The sequence below is a fragment of the Haemaphysalis longicornis genome, unplaced genomic scaffold, assembly GCF_048455015.1.
Source record: "Haemaphysalis longicornis isolate Haplotype H1 unplaced genomic scaffold, Haemaphysalis longicornis Haplotype H1 scaffold_11, whole genome shotgun sequence".
NCBI classification, from domain to species: Eukaryota; Metazoa; Arthropoda; class Arachnida; order Ixodida; family Ixodidae; genus Haemaphysalis; species Haemaphysalis longicornis.
Window position 1 is genome coordinate 106,377,318 of NW_027526214.1, and position 6,603 is coordinate 106,383,920.

The following is a 6,603-nucleotide window of genomic DNA, read 5'->3' on the forward strand; positions in this document are numbered from 1 at the left end:
ATTTCAATTTAAAAATTTTTTTTTAAGACACAAAGCAAAATCCTCTTGAAGTGCCGGGAGTACTTGTTAGTCGATGTTGCTCTCTGTTTAACACTTACAGGCACCAATGTTAGAATGCAGAAGGTTCCTAAACATTATATAATTGAACAAACAACTTTTTTTATTTATCTAACGAACTAGAAAACGTAAAACGAAAGTTTTATTTGTAGTGTACTTGCAATGGTGAAGAAATAAATTAAAAATTTTACCCGCACATTTTAAACGCACCTAACTGTCAAGTTCATGGTAAAAAATTTCTTATCTTGGTAAGATTGCCAGAGCATTTGTATTTCAAGGCATATCAATTGCAACGTACCAGCAAGTGATTCTGAAAAAGAACCAAGGGGTTTTACCGATCAAGATTTGTAACAGCAAATCGGCGAAATAAAGTGTACGTTGAATACGACGCGTTGCGCAAAAAAGATTCTTTCAGTGTCCTATGTTTTTAGCGCAATACATGCGAGGTAGATGTTATTAAAAGTGAAAATACGCTGCACAAGGTAAAGAAGAACGATTGTAGCGGCCAACGGCACACCCGCTAAATGTTTTGTCATTTCTTCCTTCCACTGACGTGTTGTTGGACGGGGTATTGTAGTAATTGGCCGTCTGAATGTCTCGCTCCAAACATAACTTCCCAACCTCTGAATATTGTGGACGTCTAAACGAGCAGTTTTTCGGTGGGGCTGTGCATTATCTCCGGGATACCTTGTCGGCTGACACCGTCCTGCCATTTAACCGACATGTTCTCCCAATTGCATCGTTTTCTTCTCGGGAAATGTAGTTATTAACATGCAACCGACTGAAAAAACTGTTGCGGTACCCGAAACTTGACGTAGACGCAAGAGTGATTTTACCCCTCTTATAATCAGGGCGAATAATCGACCCGTACCGATGGGTGTCAAGCGTCAATGCCTGACTTAACGAGTATGTTTTCTGAAGAAAAAACACTAAATCAGCGCAGTCCTTGTCCTCCTCCCTCTGTTGTATCTTCTTTGCGCTGTTTTCTTCAATTATGTACTACGACGCCAAATATCCGCAATAGTACCGTACGGGTTTTGCAGTGTACACAGCAATACACCAAGGTACGCAATCTTCATTGAGCACCACAGATAAAAAGACGCAGCTAAACAGCAAGAGTGATGATGCAGAGTTACCATGGGTGGACACCGATTAGGATAACTGTGGCGAAAATATTGTGCTGGATGCACAAGGGAAAATTGGTGATGTCACGTGCTTAGCAGAGGAGAAGAAAAGACGAATTAAGCGGAAGGACAAAACGATTTGCAATTTTCCAGTGCACACGCAGACGGACAGGCATTCATCTCGTGCCCTCTTGAGAACGTAGGCGTTTACCTCGAGAACTTACTGGCATGAAGATCACTTAAAACAAAGCAAGTCACACACAAGGCATTTTACACAGCCGCCGCCATCTGGCCCCTGTCGAAAAAGAATTCGTTTTGCAGTTGAGAATAAATTCACGCAGGTGGCGAGGCACCTCTTGACCAATTTCCCTCGGTCGTTGTTTTGAAACTGCCATGTCGTAGTGAGAAGGAAGACAAAAGCCATGTGGTCCATGATATTGCTCTGCCTATGATTCCCCGAAACAAATTTATCTAAAGGTATGTTGGTGCTGCATAGCTGGAGAGGAAAGCACTAATATTTCCGCTTCATGCGGCGCTGTTTTTTAGTCCTCGTTGTAACTATGCAAAGTGTAGGCGCTTATACTCCGGAATAACCCAAACTTCGAAAATGAGGTAACAGACAGTGAATTTGCGAAACGTCCACGACCGTTTGGCCACCAGCTTGCTGAGAAATTTATTAGTCCTCAAGATTGAATGAACCAATCCATTATCCTACTCATATTACTTGAAGAACTTTGTGCAATGGTGGTAAAATATCTCATTCGAAGGGGGCGTTACATAGTTAGGTGCCAATAAAGACATCGATTCGGAAAACGCCGCTACGGCGTGTCGAAAAACCAAATACTGTTCACCGAATAATTATTGTCGTTGCTTGTGAGCGGCTTGAGCAGGCACCACTAAATAACATGCAACAAACGACTCAGCATACCATCTCCTATATACGCACCGAAGGGCGGTCCCACAAAAATTGGGACAACAAAAACGTTAGTCGCCTACACACCGCACAACAAAGCTTAATAATCACATCGAATACCGATACTTTTGTCTTTTTGATGCATAAGCGGGCACTTCTGCAATAAAGCCTCAAACTTTGATACTCGGGTGTTTATATTGGCAATATTCCCCAACCTACGAAGGCGAACTGTGAGGAGGTAGGCCAGACATTTTTTGCACCCTACAAAATTATTGCTAAGGATTGCAGCATCACGCCCTCATCTGAATGGCCGCCGTTGACATCTGTATTGTTTAAATATTTACTGTTGGAAGTACTGGCTATACTGAAGGAAAACAAGAACATGATCAAATGGAAAGCACGCCGCCAAGAGATAAAACGCACAAAGACTGAAGTGATTTGAAAGTTCAATATTTGCCTATAGTTTTTTATTTGTATTTGTCCATCACCGGTTCTGTCTTGTAACTGCTTCCCGTTTACTTCCAAGTGGCGCTAAACAGGGTCGTCTTGTTTTTCCTGGGTTTGTAATGCGACACCATTTGCCTAATGTTGGAGCGGAGTCTGGTTTTAGCACGCAGACAGTACTATGACACAGACGTTTTCCCGCCTCCGGTCACCGCTAGCTTGTCTGTAGCAGCCCGAGAAGTCACCATACCACTTGCCAGACCGGCAGTGTTTGAGGTGTTAACCCACATGCATTCTAGCATCGTTGCTCCTCCTGTCTCTGCGTCGCAGGCCTCGATCACACACCAGGAAGCGGAAGAAATGGACGCATATGGAGCAGCAAAGGGTCATACCTCATGACCTGACCGGCCCGTGGCGCTCTTGACATCCTCGGCGATGGTGAAAATGAATGGCGCTGAGGGATGCTACGTCCAGTTGCAGGAGCCCTGACCGTCGGACGCACCCAGGATATCTGACGATGAGAAGTATGTCGAATAGTGCCGGCCCGCATTGCAGCACAACAACAGTCTACGACGTCCATGGCAGCAAAAAGCCTAGATTGCCACCTCCTGGTATAACCTCTGTAAAAAAGAGTGCGCCGATTCTCCCGGTCGGGGCAATATCCCCTTCCTATTTCCTTCGCCTGTTAAAACCAGTCTCGTATCTTTGTGTTGTTTCTCTCCGTCGGGGAATGGGATGTGTGGTCATGCCGGCGCCTGCGAGACAAAATTCTTCACAGTGGCGTGCCAGCGCCTTCATACACAGCGCCGTGGAAGTATTTTCTTTCCTCCTAAACGTCAGGGGGCCGCTAGAGGAACACCACGTCGATACCTAGTTTGTTGCGGTGGGTGGATTTTCCGTTTTCAAGAGGACCATCTGTGTGACCACGCAACGGGCGCATTACACCTACCGTTCTAGGCCTGGCTCACCGATGAACGCTGGGCGGGTGAGCTTCGCACGGCCCCGATTAGCCACGCCACAATTGCTATGGCCATGCAAATCACAGTGGAAGGGGAAGATATCTCTCCCGAGGAATTTAGTAACTACGCCGGATGGACAACATCGATCAACAAGCGCAATTTGGGCCGCAAGGACACGTCCGAACAAGCCGACCGAGCCTTGACCCTGATGAACATTAAGAAACGTATCAATGCCCCTTCAAGGCACCCACCGTTGCCAAAGAAGCATATTCGAATCATTTTTCTCCCCCGCGGAAGCCTGGCCATCAGGGAGGTGGGCCATCTTAGGGACGCCCAATCCCAAGTCACCGCCGCCAACCTGCAGCAGATGGACGTCGCGGAGGTCACCACATGTCCAAACATGATGCAGAATATCATGGTAGCGAGCACCCCCTCGAAGCGCAGCGCTATGGCTTACGCTGGGGTGAAGGACATCCACATCGGCCAAAGCAGTTACGAGGTGAATGCTTACTTCGCTGCCCCCCCCCCAAGAACTCGTGCAAGGGGGTAAAAAGTGGCATCATTCCCGCCATAGAGCACCAGAAGTTACAGCGCCTCTTCGTGCAGCCCCAAAACCACACTGCCCTCGACGTGAGGACAATCAAGAATACGAACACGGGCCTAATTCTTATCGACGGCCTTAAAGTGCCTGCTTATGTTGAATATGGCCCACACCTCATGAAGTGCTCGCTCTACCGCAGACACACCGATATCTGCTACGTCTGCGGTAGACTTGGCAATGGAGCCGATGTATGTCCGGCACCTGTAGATATTATCGGACGGGGGTGTGGTGAAAACAACCCAACACAACAAACATGACTGCTCTCCCAAATGACCCTCTGCGGGGGCCTCACATGATAGCAGACAAGACCTGTAAGGAACTTTACCACATGCCCTTCCTGGTCCCTCAACGCCGTATGGAGAGACGCAAGCGCGGCGTCGGCTGCACTAACACCTGAAGCAGACATACGCAACGGCGCCGTTCAGGTGATCGAGGCGGCTCTAGCAACAGAAACAGAGAACGCTAGAAAGAGCGCTCGTCTTCCAAGGGCAGCAAGTCCTAAAGAACCAGACACGGATACAGGGGGCGGTCCCGCTCATGATCCAAGGGACCTCTTGCTGTTCGCATCCCGGGTCCAGCCAGCAGCAGCCAGGACACCAGCTGGGCTGATAAAGTGAGGGACGCACCGCCAGAACCACCAACAAGGGTAACGAAGATGTATCTCCAAAGCATGTCAGGATCACACAACTAGAAAAAGAAAACGCGTAACTTAGACATGCTCTCGAACATCTTAGGGCCGAGTTCGCAGCACTTAAAACAGAAGATCGAAAGACAATAGGGGAGCGCGAAAGTCACCCTGAGCAGCGGCCTTCTTCAGTGGGCGAGGTTCTATATAAGTTCCGGTAGCAGAGTCGGTGCCTTGCATTCAGTCCAAAAGCAGAGCACTCTCTTAGACGGGCAGGCAGCTGAAGGGTGTCGCCGTGAAGGCTGTCACGGTTTCCAGTTTCTTGATTCGGCAACGGCAGAATAGAGAAATTGGAGACCTCCACGTGTAGTCGTATTGAAAAGATAGAGAAGCCGAGAGGCCAAATGCGGGTCGTGTTAGAAAAAGTCATATACTATATTGAAACTGTGGTGGCCAGGTGCTACAGGATCGACACGGAGTATCGAACTGGTGCATCCTCCAAGGGCAACGGGCAATCGTTATAACATTCAACATGGTGGTCTAAGACTATAACATAGAAGTTTGGCAATGGATCTGTGAAGGCTTAACCCGAAAAAAGGATCTCAGTCAGTTTGTTCGATCCACATCGAAGAAGCCCTAAATTAGTTTGGTTCAGGTATCTCTGACAGACAAGGTATCGGTATGTGGTTACAAAGCGCACACTTGCATGGGCGAGGCTTAAAGGTGCATCGGTATTCTGGTAGTAGGTCACCTCAGTTTTATCGTACACGACATCGTCTGCCAAAACTATAAGGTTGAGCAGTTGCGCAATGAAATCATACCTGAAGGCATCTTAAAGACAGCATTTTTCTTCTTAACTTGTACAGCTCGCCCAGCGACCATAAACAGAGGTTCACCACTATCCTAAATAAGGCAGTCAGTAGGGCGGGGTCGAGTCCGCTTTTGGTGGCAAGCGACTTCAATGCCCCGCAACAAGCGTGGGGCTACCGCCCGGCTACCAAGAAAGGGGTACACTTGTAACAGGTCACAATCAACCACAACCTTCTGCTTTTGACGAATCCTGCGTTTCCATCTAAGACCGACTATTCATGTATGAGGTATATTACTCCCGACTTGTGTTTTGTCAGGGGCTTCAATTTTGCATCCAGGATAAATCTCAGCGAGAATCTGGGAAGTGACCATAACATTCTGACCACGACTCTGGAGGTAAGATGTAAGGCTCCCAGGGAATTCGTAGTCACTTACTGAGACGCCTTTAGAAAAATCAGGAAAGATCGCTCCCAGCATGAGCACCCGGGCAATACAGGTATTTTGAAGGAATGTACGCAACAAATCCGGGAAGATATTAAGACGGCGACCAAGAAGGTCCACACCGACCTCGAGGTCGAAAGGATAGATAGTCGGCTGGCGCACCTTCTGGAAGCAAAGGAATCGCTAAACAATAGGTGGAAAACGCAAAAGCTCAATCAACGGTTTAGAAAAAAGATTGTGGTGGTCAACAAGGCCATAGAGGATAACAGTCGGTTATGAAGCCGTAGCGGCCACTTCGTCATCGAGATCAAGAGCCACCATCATCATCATTGGCCGCTGCCGCCAGCGTCAGCAGCACGTGGCCACGAAACACACGACGAGCAACGCGCCACAGAACATCATGGCCTCCGCGCTGCTCGGCCGCACTCCACGGGCGCTCCCTGGATTCTCGGCCCATGTTGTCGTCCCCACGCAACTCTAAATAAATGTATGCCCTGCCGCACCACCTCAACGGCCGCCTACATAATTGGTGACCCGGACGTCGGCAGCATGGAGCCCCACGTCGCTTGCCCGCTGCCGCCCTACCCGGCCTACGAGCGACCCTATCCCCGAGCCTGGTTCTTAAAAAT